The sequence below is a fragment of the Semicossyphus pulcher genome, unplaced genomic scaffold, assembly GCF_022749685.1.
Source record: "Semicossyphus pulcher isolate SPU_LCO1_2020_fin unplaced genomic scaffold, fSemPul1.0.p SCAF_20, whole genome shotgun sequence".
Lineage (NCBI taxonomy): Eukaryota > Metazoa > Chordata > Actinopteri > Labriformes > Labridae > Semicossyphus > Semicossyphus pulcher.
In genome coordinates, this window is record NW_027211694.1 from 13,756,862 (window position 1) to 13,775,478 (window position 18,617).

At 41.6% G+C, this 18,617-nt stretch overlaps 1 protein-coding gene across 4 annotated transcripts in view; it reads right to left on the bottom strand.

The window, feature by feature from the left end:
* Window positions 1-13,785, bottom strand: part of cald1a (caldesmon 1a) — a 64,616-nt gene extending 50,831 nt beyond the window's left edge. For all 4 annotated transcript variants that reach the window (XR_011308715.1, XM_069670897.1, XM_069670896.1 and 1 more), the window contains exon 1: window positions 13,695-13,785. The gene's annotated coding sequence lies outside the window, so the exon portion shown is untranslated. The remainder of the gene's footprint in view (window positions 1-13,694) is intronic.
* Window positions 13,786-18,617: the final 4,832 nt, after the last annotated feature.

Below are 18,617 nucleotides of genomic sequence, written 5' to 3' on the forward strand. Positions count from 1 at the left end.
AAAAGGAATGATAATAGAGGGCTTTTAAAAGCAGACGGGCAGGGATGTTTTCTTTTAATCCTATGACTCTCTCTTTTCTGGGTATCCATGCGGCTCTGACACGCTCTCTGTGAGTAAATGTGAGGCCAAATCATTGAAAGGTGGATGTGATGGGATGTCTTAGTCATGTGTGGAAGGGGGCTAAAAGAGGGCTCTAGTCACACTTAGGTGCAACGCTGTTATTTAGGGGTGGGACAAAATATTGATACGGCAATATATCGTCGTCCTCACTCGAGCAATACAATAACCATTAGGCTGACGCCAAATATTGATATTTAAATTTACAATTTTACAGCCCTCTAAATAGATTTTCCTGTGATTTTGACTCACTGGTGCTTAAGACATGAATGAGGGTAACATGAAGGGAAATTAATTGGCTGAAGAAGTTAATCAGATATCATGATGATTGCCTTGCAATATATAAATTATCGCAAAATCGCTGTATCATGATATTATCGTGTATCGTATCGCATTGAGTTACCCTGCAATTCCCACCTCTACTGTTATTACTGTTAAACTACCATCAAGTTTACAACCAGTATCCTTAAACCTTATATTGTTGCTAATGTGTTAGCACACAGCTGGCTATTTATACATCTGGTAGATATGAAGCAAGATTAGCATTCCCTTGGAGTCTAAATCCACTATTCATTCTTTTTTAACTCTGTTTGGGTCTCCACCAACTCCAGAAGGAAATATATGGCTCTTTTGCTAACTGTTAGCCTTTTGGCGTGGGGCAGCTAGCATACAGTGTGTTTGTCAGAGCTTATCACTAAAAAACAGCTGCCTGCGTCTTCTTCTTTGTGCTTTCTATTGTGCATCCACCACAAATTTGCACGTACCCTCCTCCAGAGTCAGCGAAAAGTGTAATTGCATTACCTTAATAACAAAGAGTTCGTACTTCCATGTGTCTTGCTGGTCCATATCAAATGTACAACCGGCACAGGGAGGACTATACTTTAGTTACTGGAAAAGGTTTTGTATAGCTCTTGACAAAGGACTGTAGCAGTCAGCACTTCAGTGGAGTACATGAATCTTAATCCCAGTTCACTTTACTGGTTGGTAGCTGTGATAACAGGGACTAGAAATGTGGAGCTCTTTCATTCAGAGCAAGATAAAATATCATACCTTTTTCTATCTCTTAGTGGTTTCTAGTATCAGATTTTAAGATACTAAAGCCTTAGCAATGCTTTTGAATCAGCGGATGCACATTCTCTAAGTGACAGGGAGCTCATCTCTCCTTCCAAAGAATACATTCCTTTCTTCTCAAACCTCAAATCCTTCCTGGGTTCTGCCGGACTAAAGTTCACTCGCTTTACCAGATCTCATTTTCGTGCATGGCTGTGCTGGCTGTTATTATTAGTGTGGCAGCCAACCAGCTCGGACGGTTACACGTCTACTGTCCGACCCTGGAGGTGAAAGGCCCAAGGTAGGGTCTTTAATCTGCAGGCACACGGTGGGTAAAGTGTGTCACCTTACACTCTGCACTGTCTGCGGGTGTGTTCGTACTGTGTTCATTGTTTCTGTCAGTCCAGAGGCAGAGGTAACCACCAGAGCAAACAGCAGAGACCTTCGTATCTGCAGTATACAGCCGTAGAGCAGCTATTGTCAGTAGAACATCTTGAACTGTGTCCTTCAGGAGAGTTACCCCCTGTCAGTTTCTATTTCTCTCCCTTTCTGTGGTTTTGTGACTTTGGAATCCATTGCCAGAAATTCCAGGAAACCCTAGAGCTTCATGAGACATAACAAAGCTCTCTCTCTTCCTCTGTCTTCGTCTCTTTCATTGAAGATTACACTATGTTGCTCTGTCTGCCTTATGCAGGCCTGGGAGCTCCGCCGCTTGTTCTCCCTAGGAGTTAGAGTAATTTTATTCAGTAGCTGATTGACTCATATCATAGCATTTTAAATGGAGTTTCTTACTGTTAATGCCTGTTGCTAATTCGAGACCACAGACTATTTAGACCATGGAAGACGCAATCATCATTGAATGCCATTAGCATGATGTGGCATTTACCACTAAATTGGGGATAAAATTCAGCTTTAGAGGTTAATACATGTGCGGTACTTAAGCCTCCTAATTCCAAAATGTATTGGAATAACACATTTCTCAGACAGCCATGAAATTGTAAATAATTGAGCGGTGCTTTAAGGAGGCTTCTTTGGTTGCTCCGCTGAAGTTGCTGCAAGCTTTTTTTAGCTGATGGCAAAACTGGAAATGAGATTTGGTTCACAAAGCGGAAGAGTTAAATGGGAATAAATCCAGAACCGCAGCCATACCCCAAACAGCACTAAGCTGTCCATAGGGGTTCCCCCATCTCCCCATGCTTGAAGACTGTCTCCTCCATCTGGGTCGACTCTGCTCTCAAACACATGCATGTCCCAACCCCTTCATATATACAGAGCAGCACCTACAGACATACCTATTCACCCCCACCCACCACCCACCTTGTGTTTATGTTCAGAGCTTGAGTGACTGGTATTTCATTTCGGCCTGCCCGGAGCCCTTTTGCACAGTTTGGCTTGGCCGGTGTACCATTACCAGTCATTAAGTCTAACCTGAACTAATAGGGGCCCATTTTCCAAGGTGGTCTCCCAGGTGGCTGTCACAGACGTGAGTGGCACTGTGGGGCTCAGGGCTTGACTCAGGCACACCGAGTCTCATGAAAAATCGTGCCGGGACACATGCCAGACTCCATCATACATGCGATGCTGGCTCTTTGATAACAAGAAGCCATTGTTCTAGGAGGGGTGTCTGGGTGTTTTGTTTCTCATTAAGGCAGGTTTAATGAGGCCAGCCAGATTGGCCACCAAATCTCATCCCTCATATGAACTTTACCATTTATACCTTCTTCTACAGCTGATCCACTCAGCCATCACTAATCCACCTAAAACCATTTGCTTTAACCATATTGTGTCAAACAAACAAGGGATGGGTTCGCTATCCTTTTCAAACAAACAAGTCAATGTTGACTTCTTGGGAAGTTGACGTCTTTGAAAATTATGTAGCGAATGTTAGTAAAGTAACATACGTTCATTAGTTACATAACGTCCTTTACGTAGCATATGTTAGTAACGTTGCAAACCTACCTTTTTTGTTCTGTACGTTAGTAAAGTAACATAGTACATAACGTCCTTTATATAAGGTATGTTTGTAGCGTGATATATGTACATTGGTTATATACCTTCCTTATTGTAGCAAATGTTAGTAACTTGTCATACGTACAGTAATTACATAATGTCCCTTATGTTGCGTATGCAAGTAACGTAACATTCGTACGTTTGTTACATAACATCTTTCATGTAGCGTATGTTAGCAACGTGACATACGAACGTTAGTAACATAACGTCCTTCATTTAGTGTGTTAGTAACGGGACATATACATTACTTACATAACGTCCTTTATGTTCCTCAAGTTAGTAATGTAATACACGTACGTACGTTGGTTACATAACGTCCTTTATGTAGCGTATGTTAGTAATGTAACATACATACATTGGTTACATAACACCACCAGCGTCACTAGCATATGTTAGTACCTTGACACATTGCTTGCTTAACGTCCTTTATGTATCTTTATGTATCACTATTTATTTTTATACAAAAGCTTCACTTTATGTTCATTACTCTTTTTTGATTAGAAGGATTATAACAGCTAAATTCCTCTCAGTAAAGCTATTATTTATAAGTACAGAACAATCAATGCCTAATGACTTCAATAACAGAGTGTTTTGATATCAGGAGACTTTTTCAGAATAAACACCATAATATTGAAATGGTTAAGATCTCATTTTAACACAAAACATGTCTGTGTGTTTCAGCTGTGCCCTCCTCCATGTGACATGTGTCATCATTAATCAGAAGAGAAGGAGCCATTAGTCTAAATAGGGGGGTAATTAATCCGTGCTCACACTCCATTAGACGTCATGCTCAATTTGGGCAGAGAGCTGTGTGCTGGGTAAATAAGCAAAGATGACGGGACTCACAGTTTTAGTTCCATGTCATCTCTGAGAAAGCCTTGCTCTAGATTAGCCATCACCCAAGTAGCTTAAGTGGATATTACAACTCATTGAAGGAAGAATGAAATTGCCGTCTTTATTAAATAATCAAATTCATGTGGTTTTTTTATGAAGGAAATTTGTGAACTTTGCTGTCTGATCAGAGGATAATGGTACGCATATGTATCTCAGTCATAAAAAAATGTAACTGGACTTGAGCATTAGAGCCCAGCCATAAGCCTCCAACAAGGTTAAACTGCAGTAGGGCATACAGTATGAATCATCCCTTACTTTAATAAGTACCATTTGGCTGTCACCTCGGCGGCCGTAGAGCTGCTCTATTACAGTAAAGCCCCTCAAGCACAGAGCCGGGGTTATTCAATAAAAACCTGACTGAGTGTTTCTCCCAATCACCACTGGCAGAGCTCTGATGAGGTAAAGAGCTCTCCTATGCCAGCCTCGGTCCCGACGGAGCACTGTCTGATTAAAATGGTTTTCTGAAGCCATATTTTTGTTCCCTTTGTCCCCTTGCCAGACCTAACAAAAAGAAAAATTGACAAATACCCTAATGCATACAGAAATGAATCCACAAAACGAGATCTAATCTTTAAAATTCTTCACTAGGTAGACAGATGAGAGCATTGGATTTCTACCTTTTTGAGAAATCTTTGGTATCCGTGTCTAAAACGCAACAAGACACATTTGTAGACACATACCTTACATGTGTTACTGGTGTTGAGGGAGGACTGGCCGTTCTACGCTTTTGATCTTCAGCCTTAATCACTTTCAACCCCCCACTTATCTTACTCCCCTGCCAACAGTGCAGTGACATGTGAAGTGGAAAGAAATGGCAACAGCGGAGTGGCCCGCGAGAGCCGGCTTTCTTACTCTCCCGTCCTCTTGCCTCGCCTGTAATGCATTCCTGAGCAATCCTCGGAGGCTCGTATGTAAATGCCGGAGTATGCTTCTGATTAGGAGGCACAAAGAGTACACTCTATAAATGCACTCTTAAACAATTACCGCTGCTCCCGACTGCAGCCTCGACACAGACCTCAGACTGTGCTGCTGCCTGACTGGCTTAATCGGGTGAGAAAGATGGATGTGGACCATTTCAAACAATGTGCCTTGCTATGAAGCACACGTGGAGTCTGGCTTCAGATGCCAGGTCGAACAAGGTTTGAGAAACTTCAGGAGTGAATGAAACTTTCTTATGAAACAAGTCAAGTGATAATCCAACCAAAACAACATTGGTCACCCACACCTCTGATTGCGACGAATGGATTAAAGCAGCTATGATTTATAGTTTTAAACTTACAATGGATCATATTACCGTTTTCTAAGACAAGAGACAAACCCACAGATCAGTGGAACCCATTTTTTTTGGCATATTAGGGTCTTTCAACTTTTTGTTTTCTGGGCCGCAACGTTACTGGTTTAGTCCACTCCCACCACTATCGTTTTTGTTTTCGGAGGCATCAGTTAGCTATAAAGAATATCGGATTAACCCACTGTCCGATTCCCCCCCACGTACCAAACAGTACAAAGCGACCATGGCGTCATAGTGGGACCCACATGGGCCGTTCCAGGGACCGTTGGGCTTCAATAGCATGGGGTCAGAGTGGGTGTTGGGGCCCACATGGCAAATGGTAAATGGACTGTACTTATATAGTGCTTTTCTTGTCTTCTGACCATTCAAAGTGCCTTTCACATTCCCGCCAATCTCCAATCAGAAGATATAGGCTAGGCATTCACAAACCGATGGCTATGCCCTTGGGCGGTGTCTTGCCCAAGACTGTAGCAGTCAGGGATCGAACCCCCAACCTTCCAATTGAGAGACGACCGACTCTACCACTGAGCCACAGCCGCCCCACATTGGCAACCAAGAAGAATATATAGAGTTAGAAATGGGCATACCATTTAGACAGACGGTATTTGATGGGTTCCAAATGGGCTACGTTCAAACATTATTGACCCTGTATGGAACCCATTCCATTGATGGCCCATAATCAAACAATCTGTGCTAGCTGTGTGGGGTCTACATGGCAACAACTAAGGACAACATTGGCTGGGACCAAGTTGGGTATTCCAAATCAAGCCAGGTGCAACCCTTTGGCCCAACATAGGTTTGCTGGTGGAGACCAAAAAAAGAGTAAAAAAGGTTTTGAATATTGACGTGACATTCTCCAGACGTTTACCAGAAGCACAGCTACGAATGAATGCTAATGTTGCTGTATGTCTGCAGTGTGTATGTTGGCTATTTTTTGCTAACATGTTGGGCTGAAATGGTGACTATATGCCAGCGTTGCATTAAAGCTTTTTTCCGCTACCCAGAAATGGCCTAAAATTACTTGATTGTTGGAACTGAGGCTGTAGAGACTATTTAATAAAAAAGCAATTCCATGGCAGAATCCTTCATCAGTATGATAACATTGCATTCTTCTTTGGTTTTATGCAAATACTTTAAATAAATGTTTAAACACTCAGAACTTGGTTGGATTGAAGTGATCTTTCAACTTTGATGCTCTTCCAAAGTATGAAAAAGAATTACAGTAGAAATCTGACTCGTGTGAATAGCCATGTAAGGACACAGTGATTGTTTTATGTGCATGAGGTAAGCCCTCACTTCCATCATTACCACATACGAGCCCGATCTCGCTCTTCGCCAGTTCTCACTCCCATGATGGCCGGTGTCCAATCTGGACTCTCCAAGCTGTCCTTCACATTCGCCATACACACTTCAGCACACACTGCACCTCTATAACCACAAGCATAAATCCAGCAGGCTTATAACTGACCTGCACACTGCCCTGTCTGTTTCCCCCCATGCAATCCATAGAGCGGTTAACCTCGCAAACTGTGTAAACACATGACCTCACTGGTCATGTGTTTACACTCAATGGTATTTTTCACACACGCCGCTGGGATTTACATCACCTTATTACCTCCACGTTCCCTTAATTCCCCATTACCCGAGAATATGGGGCTTTTAAAAGGTGATTTGACAGGCTCTTGATTAGCTATGTTTGTTTAGCTTTGGGACGCTATGGGAGGAAGACGAGAGGCTGAGAGGAGAAGAAGAGGAGGAGGAGGAGGAGAGGGGAGGTGAAGAGAGGACAGGGGGGAAAGAATGGAAAGCTGGCGAGGAGAAGAAGTAGGGTGAAGTGAGAGCGAACGTTATAGCAATCATTTCTTTTTGGGAGAAAAAGGGCTGAGGCAGAGTAGATTGGTGTTAATGGAAAAGCAAAAGGGGAAGAGAAAGTTAATGTAGCTGTTAGGAGAAAGGCAAGTAAGGTGGTTTGCTCTGCCACAGGGACACACTGTGCACGTCTGAGGTCCCAGTGGGAGGACGGCGAAGGAAAACACAAGGCCAATCAGCTAACAGAGACATTTCCTGTGCTTGTTTTATCAGATGAAGAAGAAGCCCAAAGGCTAAATGTCCCTCTTAACAACGTTGTACACTTCTCCGAATAACCCGCTTTGGGGAACGGAGGGGAGAACATGCATCTTTGTGGGATGACATCAGAAGCGCTGCTTCGGAGCACTGACCTCACTCTCGCACAATCAATCATCCACAAAAACCCCATGAAATGTAGATCACGTGAGTAAGAGAGGGGTTTTTTGCCTTTTAAGATATAAAGCAAGCCTGCCTGCTGAGTTAAATCATCACCCACTGAAAAAACTAAAGATTTAATAAAGGGAAAAGAATACAAAAGTGCTTTTTATAGCTGCGAAACTTCTGGCGAATCCTGGCATCTGGAAACTAGCAGATGGCGGGCCAATACGCCAATTACTAACATCGACATGCCATGCTGCTTATTAGGCAATCCGGCCTTGAGTGATAGCACTTTAAAGTCAGAAAAAGATACGAGTGAGAGGCTGATCTAACAAACCCTCTTCATCAGAGTGTGACTAAAGCCCAGAGGAATTCAAACACAGGTCTTTCATGCCCACATGACTGCTTCAGTCGGGAGAATCAACGTTTGGGAAAAGAAAGGAAGTAACGATACAGATCCTGGGAGCGAGGACCGTTGTGAAATTCTTTATGCATGTTTAGAATATTGAATTTGTGGATGGAAAAAAGCTTTTTCAGTGTGGTGTGATTATAATAACTTTTGAATCTATTATAACAAGGGTATGGGCTGTCTAGTAGAGGGGGAAAATAAAGTAAGAGTAAGCATTCTCCATCACCCATGAGACAACCAGAGTCTAATTGTGCAGGGAACAAATGCCAGGACATACCAAGAGCACCGTGGATATTCCCCTACGGAACTTTTCCATGTCAGCTTGGCTGCACAATGAAGAACAACAACAAGGTTTTTTGGATTTAAAGCCTCTGGAAATTTGGCTTGAAACACTAAAAAAAACATGATATCAAATTTGAGAGTCTCATTAAGAATCCACAAAAATCAGAGTGAAAATAAATTACAAATGCTTATTTTAATGGTTTAAAGACTGTCTCTCAAGACTGTGTTAAAGAGGCAGATCAGTTTTTGATTGACATCTCCTTTGTTTTAATTGAGATCTGCCTCCACACACAGCGACTGCACATGTGACAATCAGCATAGTGCAGCCCTGTATGTTTGAGTAGTCAGAGCCTTTATCAAAGCAGGAAGCAGATGCACTGCGGTCTGTAAATATTTATTTCAATATGTCAACAAAATGTTGAGCTACAAAATGCTTTGTCAGAGTTAGCAGTTAGCATACAGCCATAGCAGTCAGCCTTGATGCTTCTCATTGTTCTCAAAGCTGTAAAAGCACTGCTAAATGATGGCTCTGTAGTGTTAGCTAGTGTTTACTGCCTCCATTGATCTTGATCAACATCATGCTTATCCTGTTCAGGGTCACAGAGGGGCTGGACCCTATCCCGAGGCAGGTTACACCCTCGACCCATCCAGGACTGACAAATAAACTGTGTCTCAATTCAGGGGCTGCATCCTTCGATAGACGCAGGCTACGAAGGACTCGTCCTTCATCCTGCTAAGGCTGAACTGAAATGAGAAGGTCTGGTCTACGTTGGATTTCCTGTTGGCGTCACCAACTGTTACCGCTGAATCACCAAACGCCGCCCCCATCGCCAAGCAACAGGTAGCTAGCTAACTAGCTAACATAACTATTGTTACGTAACTGCACCCGATAGATCCTTAGTGGCCCGGGAAAATGATTTGTCGACCGCATCTGAAGGAGCCTTCAAAATGGGACAGCCTCTGACACGCCGCTGTCATGCAATCGGCTATCAAATAGTCCTTCGAAGGACGCAGCCCCTGATTTGGGACACATATATAGAGACAGACAACCTTTCACGCTCACATTCACACCTACAGGCCAATTAGCCCAATGAGCATGTCTTTGGGAGGAAGCCGGAGTACCCAGAGGTAACCCAAGCATGCACAGGGAGAACAAGCAAACTCCATACAGAAAGGCCCCCTACGTCCAAACTGGGATTCGAACCAGGAATCTTCTAACTGTGAGGAAGGTAACTACTGTGCAGCCCCCAAACTAACTCTTGCAGCAGAAATAAGACAGCCACAGTGCACACCCCACAAATGTAGCTGGCAATAATCACTGTGGATAACGATAATGTGGGCTGTAAATGGCTAAATAGCTGCTGTGTGACTGTTCTTATTATTGGTTAGCTGAATTATTGTACACTTTGAAATAGATATCCACACTTTACCAAGCCCAATTCAAACCTAATTCCAACCCTCTTTCACATTGTTAAAGGCTATTCTGGGTTATGGTTTCCACTGGCGTCAAAATGGCAATAACATAGGTATCTGGAATGAGTATTAAAAACCTCTACAAAACTCACTGCTCTTTTTTCCTGGATCTAAATAAACATCATGATCATGATTAATATCAAGGTATTATACCTTCAAGCAATCAAGCAGGACTACCACTTTTCGTCTACCACTTGTTGACTGTCATTACTCTGTGAAAGAGTTAAGAATTCTGTTCCAGCTTGAGATCTGCCCATCCGTCCAAGCTCACCATATTATACAACTTAGTGTGCGGTTCTGGATGCAGCGCATTCAAATTACATGCTATCAAATTCAAAGGCGAGGGGGAACAGAACGAGTACACTGCAGGGCTCCGGTCCAGGGCCTTAGTCTCATGAGCGCTAGCTGCACGTCAATCACAATCACCTCAAGTGAGCTGAACCCTGTCCTAGTCCTTCTGTCTTCCAGAAGACGCAAACGTATAACCTACACTAACTGGTGGACAATGATGACAAGGATGGCATTGATAAAACAGAAAGCACACATATTGCTTGAGAGGATGGTGGGGCAGCATCTTTATAGGAAAAACATACTCTCAGAATAAACAAATCTGCATAAAATTAAGCAAAGGGACAAAAAGACTAGAAGACAGGAAACATGCTTGACATAGTTTCACTGGTCTGTTATGAGAAGAAACCAGAAAATAGCTCTGGCACCTGTTGTGCAGAAACAATGTATGTTTGGACGGACATGTCAGCATGTGATCACTGGAAACTTAGCCACATTTGGAAAACCCCAACACTGAATACAGTATAGGTAAACATCTATTTAAAAGAGAACAGAACGGCCGGATCATTTGTGTTAGAATATTGCGTCTGCCAGTTTTCCATTCGATTCAAATTCAGTTTGCCACTTGGTTGGCTGCCTTCGCTCAGTGGTGGTAAGAAAGTATTGCCTTGCAAGGAAACTCTGGATTCTTGCTTTGGAAATTGATACTGCGGTTGATTATGAGTATCTTGGATCAAAATTTTTACAAAGCACCCACAGTCTCTAGATGCATGTTAACACATGACTGTACACAGACGGATTCATGAATGCCCCATGCTTTAGCACATGTTGATTATGATGAGAATGCAGCACAATAATTACCATATCCAAAATTCAGCTTTAATCATGTGTATAAGAGAGGGGAGAGAATGAGAGGGAGCCAGCGTACAGTAACTAGAAGCCTTCACCGCACTGTGCAGTCCAGAGCCAGACTCCGGAAATGCATGGCAGTGTTCCCTACATCCTGCCAGCCCAGCCCTAACCCTGGCCCTGGCTCTCACCCCACACTGCCAAACCCCTGTTATCACTGTGTGCAATTACCTCCAGATTCCTCTGCACCCATATCATATTGGGCCAGTTATAAAATCCTCTTCTAAGCAAACTACAAAGAACTATGCATTATAATGTAAAGCTTGCAGTACTCTGTGTGGGTTTAGGCCTAATAATAGCTGTGTGGGTTTACGCGTGGGAATATGGATGCTAAAAATAAATAATAAAACTCCACCAGGGGTGCTTGTATGCTAAATGCTTTTGCTGTTGCACCTAGCACCTGAACATTACATGTTTTATCATTAATCTTCATTTCCATTCATGTGAGGCTGATAATTCCTGAGTGTCAGGTATAATGAAGTGTTACATAACTATTTTCCCTGAAACATTAAGCCTCATATACTTGCAGTGTTTAAAAGACACCATAATTGCCGTAACAGAAAAGAGGACACAGTATAAATACAGAATACAGCTTTTTCTTCATGTGCATGCATTTGTTAAATAGAGAAGAAGCTGAAGAAAACATTGCTGTTATGCCACTTAAAACAGCGTGCCTTCACTAGTGTTAGTTCAGTGCATATGTCCACAGGCACAATCTGTATCAAAAGTCTATAGAGCTAACAAAGCCTCCTGACAGCTGATCCAGCTGTGATCAACCGTCATCTAAAACAGACTTCAGAGGAGAGGACCTTATATCAATTATTGAACATATTACTTTAGCTAACTGCTAAAATGGTTAGCATAAACTAGCTATCAAATATACAGTTGAAAAAGGTGGCTGAAAGTAGGCCTAATGGACAAACTGTTGAAAGATTTAGCTAAAGGAAATAGAAAAGTGGTAGACATGCTTTAAGTAACAGATGAAGGGTTTAAAAACGAGCTAAAAGTAACGGATAAAAAGTTGAAATAGTGAGCTAAAAGTAGTGGATTAAACGGTTTTAATAGTTAGCTTGAAGTATTGGATAAAACATTACAAGAGTAAGTAAAAAGTAATGGAAAACTGTTGAAATAGTTAGCTTGCAGTAATGGGTCAGGGGCTGAAATAGTTAGCCAAAAGTAGCTAATGGATAAAGATTTGCAGTAGTTAGCTAAAAGTAATGGATAAACTGTTAAAATAGTGAGCTAAAAGTAATGGATAAACTGATATAATAGCTGGCTTAGACTAATGGATGAGCAGCTGAAACTGCTAGGGAAGGATAAACGGTTAAATTAGTTGCTAATAATGACGTATAAACGGATGAAACAGTTAGGCTAAAAGTAAGAAATGTACTACAGCTTCTGCCTAAAATCTGAGGCTCAATTGTATGGTGAACTTATTAGGAACGAACTAAACTTGGGTGGTGGCCATAAAGAGGCACTTTAAGTCATCTGACAGAGCTGTGGGGGTAAATCAGACAAAAATCATCTAGAAACACTGTCCTAGAGGACTGTTATGCACTGCATTCCTGAGGCCATTCCAATCACCTGTCACCAGGTTGGACCTGCACCTTATAAGGAGTTAAGAACGTTCTCCACAAGTTTCCAAACACAACTTATCAGATACCGTTTCATGGGCAATTACTGTAGCCTACTGTCTCTGGCCTGAAAGCATTCAAAAAAGAAAAGCACCTACATCAGATCTGCCCTCTGCAGCTACCCCCCTTACACGCTCCCATTTTCCATGCTTCCACTTCACAGATACTACTATGTAATAAAGCTGAGATCAAAAGACTTGCTGGCCAACTCAAGTACAATGAGAGTTGAAGCGAACCTTTTGCCTCAGGGGTGGCGGGATAGCAAAGAATGTGATACCTTGATCGGATGAGAGGTGGATTCATCTGCGTGTGAGCGGCCTGCCTTTTGCAAAACTGCCCTGTGGCTTTGTCTGCAGGAGATGCAGGATGTGTTTAAAGTTCACACACCAAAGGGCACATGCCGTCTGAATCTCAGCATGATCTTATGGTGAAATTTGATGTTAGAGGGGCATGTGGTGTGCTGTTAGCCATATGGGGCCTTATCTTGCCTATAGCCAATGTTGTTCATCTTCCACATGTCAAATTTAAACTTTTTATCCACATTCTGCAGTTATGGGTTAGAACACAGCTTTCCTTTAGGGTTTTGAGGATGCTGTAAATGTTAATAACCAAACAAATATAAAGCCAGGGTTAAAGATACTTGCTACATTTCCCCCTGACCAGTAAGTTGTTTCAGGTAATAGTCAGAGCCATGTCGGTTGCTGAGGCGATGAGAAAGTTGGCTAGCCGGGATTTTTTTGGGACTCCCCCCTCGGCCTGAAGGAGGGAGCGAGCATTACAGGAGTGGACAAATGCTTTTCTTTGTGTTGTCGCGCGGTTGACAAGGCTTTACATGACAGCGTCACCTCTCGACGCAATAAGCTCGCAATCGTAAATTTACTTTGCTTTTACTGATCTGCCGGCGCAATAAAGAGGGAGCGGCGCAAAGCCAAAATATCCTGAAAAGTAGCAGCAGCACCCATGCGCACAGCAGAGACCTATTATCATCTCCCATCGTCAAAGAATGCATCGTATTTTCCATTCGCTAAAGCATTAGTGAACTTTCTCCTTTAGGCGGTCTATTACATTCTAAGACTTCAGTTTGCAGGATGTTAAAAGTTTTTGCGCTTACCTGCGGATCGTAACGGGACAAAGTAGAGCTCTTGAGTCGAGTATGAGAGGAGAGGGAGCCAGTCTGCAGTCAGTCCTCCACTACACTCAATGATAAAACCAAACTGAATACCCGCTCAAGCCCCTCCCTGTAAGACATAATCGCATATCTGCTCTTGGCTGAGTTGTCCGCTCGAGTCTGCATTTAAGACGCCGAACTACCGCTTAGGTTGCAAACTCGAAACATTCACAAAGCCTGTCTTTGGTAAAATGAAAAATGTCAAGTCTGTGAAGTAGTTGTGCAGAAGTGCTAAAAAGTGAAAGTGACTTTATGCAGAAAAGTGCCCTCTTTGGTTTTCCTTCGGGTGGCCTCTGAAAGAAAATCATCTGTCATGAACGATCATATGAAAAGTTAATCTTGGGCAAAAAGGGGCTGTTTGCTCACAGGCCTAAAACCAACATGTTCATGTGGTGGAAACTTCATAAAAGAGATCTTCAAACAGCAAATAACTTCCTATTAACTGCCAATGACTCGAAATTTTTCCCAGTGAAAACATGTAGGCCTACATTACCAGTTTTTGCCTTTCTTAAAGCTCCTGTGAGGAGTTTTTATCTGGTTATGAAACACACTGAAATTAATTCTGATTACTCGATATGCCTGACAAAACCAAACCAGACCATCGGCGACAAGATTGATTATTTCTACATAGTTATTTTTAATGCCTGAAACTGCTGGTGGGGGGTAGGTGTCAGAGGAAGCGATTAACTGCACGCTGCCTTTGTTTACATTTTCCAGAGCAAAAATGTAAAATTAGTGACACATATGACTGTTAAAGAAAGCAGGATGAGATTTTTTATTAAAACCACCACTACACATGTACAGGACAAAATCAGCAAAGAGATAAGAGGCACGGCTTTGTCCAAAGGGAGCGCCAAAATCAACACAAACCAAAAGTTTCTCACAGGAGCTTTACAAGTTGATCCTTAAAAAATACAGAAGTTCTGGAAGAAATTTGGGTGAAGTTTCCCTTTTAATAACCAAGCAGGAGAGAGAACGCTGTGTATAACAGAGGAAAAGTTAGTCTCCCTTAAGCATGAAGTCCCACAAGACAATAATACCCAGATAAAAATTAAAATACACGATCCCTCCAAATATGCCGTCAATGTTGTCGAGAAAATCTTTTATTAGTTGAAGTTAGGATTTTCTAAACACTGCTGGTCACATGTAAGCTAATTATTTTAGATGTGTAACCATTAAAGTGACATTTGTTCAATTCTAAATGACTTTGTCTCTGTGTTGGGATTAATAATGATTATGCATAATGAACGATGTCACTGCTGTCACATGCCTAAATGCACACGGTGACTTTGGAGACGCACGTATTGATCTTTCTATGATAGCTACAGGTAATGAATAAAGTCAGAGGCTCTAAGTAACAAGCAGAATTTCTCTTCCTGTGTACATATGATGGATGATTGGTATCCAGGAGGCCTTGGTGCCTCAGCTGGTCGATGTGCATACCAAATACCTGCTGCAATCTGGGTAACATTCAGGACTTTTATCTCACTGAACTGTCTCCTGTTTCTTCCTGTTTCTCACCACTGTGTACTGTCAAAGATAGAAATGTCAACAAAGGAAAGACACCTGCAGAAGCAAACATCTGGATTATTTCCCTTGTGTGTGGTTCATGTTTGACTTCATACTGAACAGATCTACCACATTCCAAAAACAAACAACAGGATCATCAAGCGATTGAAGTGTCCATGTGTGACACCACCTTTCTACCCGACATCCTGGAATAAGTAAATGTTTTTTTTAAAAACAGTCTGTAAGTAAATGTACGTGAACAGATTAGGCTGTGCTGTGGCGCCTGAAGCTTTGAGCTAAATGCTAATGACATCAGGGCCTGTGTCCACTGAAGGCACTTTCTTGTACCCTCAAAGTAACGAAAGGATTAGCTTCTCCTCCGCCATTGTTGTTGACAAATTTGATATCTGAAGTCCGACCCATTCTGGATTTTGATTGGCTGGTGAGTAAGACAACAAACCGACAACAAACAGCTGACGCCGAGGGTGTTTTTGCGCATAGAACGCAATGTGTAGAAAATAGGTGCTGCCAGCGCAACACTGGCAAACACTCCATTAGTGGACACAGGCCGTCAAGTAACATGGTAGCAGAGACAGTGCTAACATTGTTAGGTTTCCAGGGTAATGTTCACCATTTACCATGTAAGTTTAGCTTAATAGCACGTTCATATTCGCTGAAACACGAAGACTGGTGAGATGGTTAGCAGGATTTTGAAAACCAAATTATTGGAAAATATAGTTTTGACCTCATGGTGTCGCTAGAAGAAAATTAAAGGAATAACAAAAGTGATCTACATTAAAATAAATCCTGAAAGGGACACAAATTGGTGTGTAAAACTTGCTAGTGCTAAACATGCATTGTTTTAAACTAGGTGGGTAAGAAACACGGTTGCATCATGACAAACAGGTTAAAAAAAGGTTTAATTGGAGGCTGGACATGATGTATTTTCATCCATATAGTGAAAAATCTTTATAATATCTCTCAATACGTTCAGATTTGCTGTAGAAGATAATAAATAAGCTTCTGGGTTTTTCAAAAATGGCCGTGTCCTTACTGGAATACGAAGATGCTAGCTAAGTTACTGAAATGTAATAGAAACTAATGGTTATATTTATGGTCAAATTAAAAGCCTTAAATACTGGAATCTATCTATAAAATGCACAAGATTACAGGGAATTAATTTAACAATTGTTGCTAATACCCAAATTTTAAAACAAATGGACATGACCTCTCATTAAGGATATCAATAAAAGTGTGATGTCATGGTTCCATCAAAGGCTTCCCTGCTACTTGTGACCTTTTGTCTGTCAGCATTTTCAGTACGGATGCAGGAAGTTAGGAGGTGAAAAACACAATAGCTGCACTGTTCTACTTTCTACTATGAAGCAGCAGCATGGAGACACTGCCCCGCTTTGTCTTCCCCTTTTAAAACAATGATGCTCCGAACAAAGACTGAACTTAAGAGCATTAGGCCACTGGTGCAGAAATGAGCACCATATGCGCTGCTGCTCTTTTGCATGTGTTTTTTTAAGATAAAGCGACATAAATGCGGTCGGTTGATTGTGTGCGTGTGTGCAATTGCGGGTAAGTGTGTGGTGTGCATGTGCTGTATGTGTGTGCGCGATAGAATGAGAGTGCATGAGAGGAGAGGCAAAGACAGAGTGGAGGGTGAATCGGAGGGCCATCCCTCTCTGCAAATCTGAAATGCGTTTATCTCATTGCTTTGGAAAATGATATATTTGAAGATAATCATCTTTTATTTTGCAGGTTTCTCCCAGACTTGCTTTCCAGTTTGCATACAAAATGTTGGCCAAAAAAAATCTGCATTACTGAGATGCAAAATCACTTCATGGCCTAATTTGATTGCCAAAAATGATGCTCTGGCTGCTTCTTTTGTCTAAAAAAAAAAGCAGCCTCATTACAACAGAATGGACGTTTAACCACATGTGTCTTAACCATATTAGTGCGAGCAGATGTAGCACTGAACATACGGATACTAATTCCATGTCCACAAACCAGGCCGAAAACATCACAGCTCTCGGCTGTTTTGCTTTCTGTGAGCTGTTTGCTGTCAAAAATCAGGGTTTCTTCGGAGCCCCAGGCCAGAGAGATCTCTACTGCCAAATCAACCTGACACATACTCCCTCCAAAATGTTACATCAGATGAAACATCTCAGAGCCAATTATAAAGGTTTTAACACCACATTGCCTTTAACAAACCTTTGACATTTTCCTATTTCATCATATTGCTTTAAATCACATGAAAGACTGTGTTGCCATCTTGCGTGAATCTGACATTAGAGGTGAGGATGGGATTTGCCTTAAAAGTTGTATTCAGTTGAAGAAAAGTGTTGTAGTTAATGATGAAAGTCCCATATGTTTTTCTGCAACAGTATTGATGAAAGAAAAGTTTCCTAAACAAAAATAAAAAAAGCTATCTAAGGCCGCTGCAATTTTGAATATAATCTAATTCTAAGATAGAATTAAAGACATCAGCGTCAGACGTCTTCTTATAATGGATTAACACATTCTGCAGCCTTTCTCTCAAATTCGTATATATGATGGATGATTGGTTTCTAGGATGTCTCGGTGCCTCAGCTGGTCGATGTGCATACCAAATACCTGCGGCATCCTGGGTAAAGTCCAGACATTTTATCATTCTGATCTGTCTCCTGTTACTTCCTGTATCTCTCGGCTGTGCACTGTCAAAGATAAAAATGCCAACAAAGGAAAGACACCTGGATTATTTCCCTTGTGCATGGTTCATGTTTGACTTAATACTGACCACGGGTCTGCCACATTTCATGGACAAACAAAAGGATTATCAAGACAATGTCAGATTTATGGGTCCATCTCTGGCATCATCTTTTATCCCTTAAAAAGAGAAATCCTTGTACAAGTAAGTAAAACATGACCCTGGTCATGGTAAACTGGGAATTAGGCCCTTAAAATCAGATTGTGTGCTACAAGGTGACATCAATGCCACAACCATGAAAAGGATTAAATCTAGGCTGACTAATAAAAATAAATGCTAGCTCCGTGCTAGCATAGCTAGCTAAATAACAGAAAAGAAACACACATACAGACAAAAAAACATGTTAAAAAGAAGCAAAACAAATGTGAACAATGAATTTCATGACAATCCATTTGATAGAAGTCATGGACCAACCAACCAACAAACAGACAATTCCATACAGCTTGACCACTAGCTTGGCTTTAAACAAATTGATATTTTATGTAATGTACATTATTTTAAAATAAAAAAACTTTATATTGAGGTTGGTTCCATATGTGAATCTCAGCATGAGAGTAACTGTTATATATCAAATTCAAGCCTCCACTGCTAATGTGCATGAT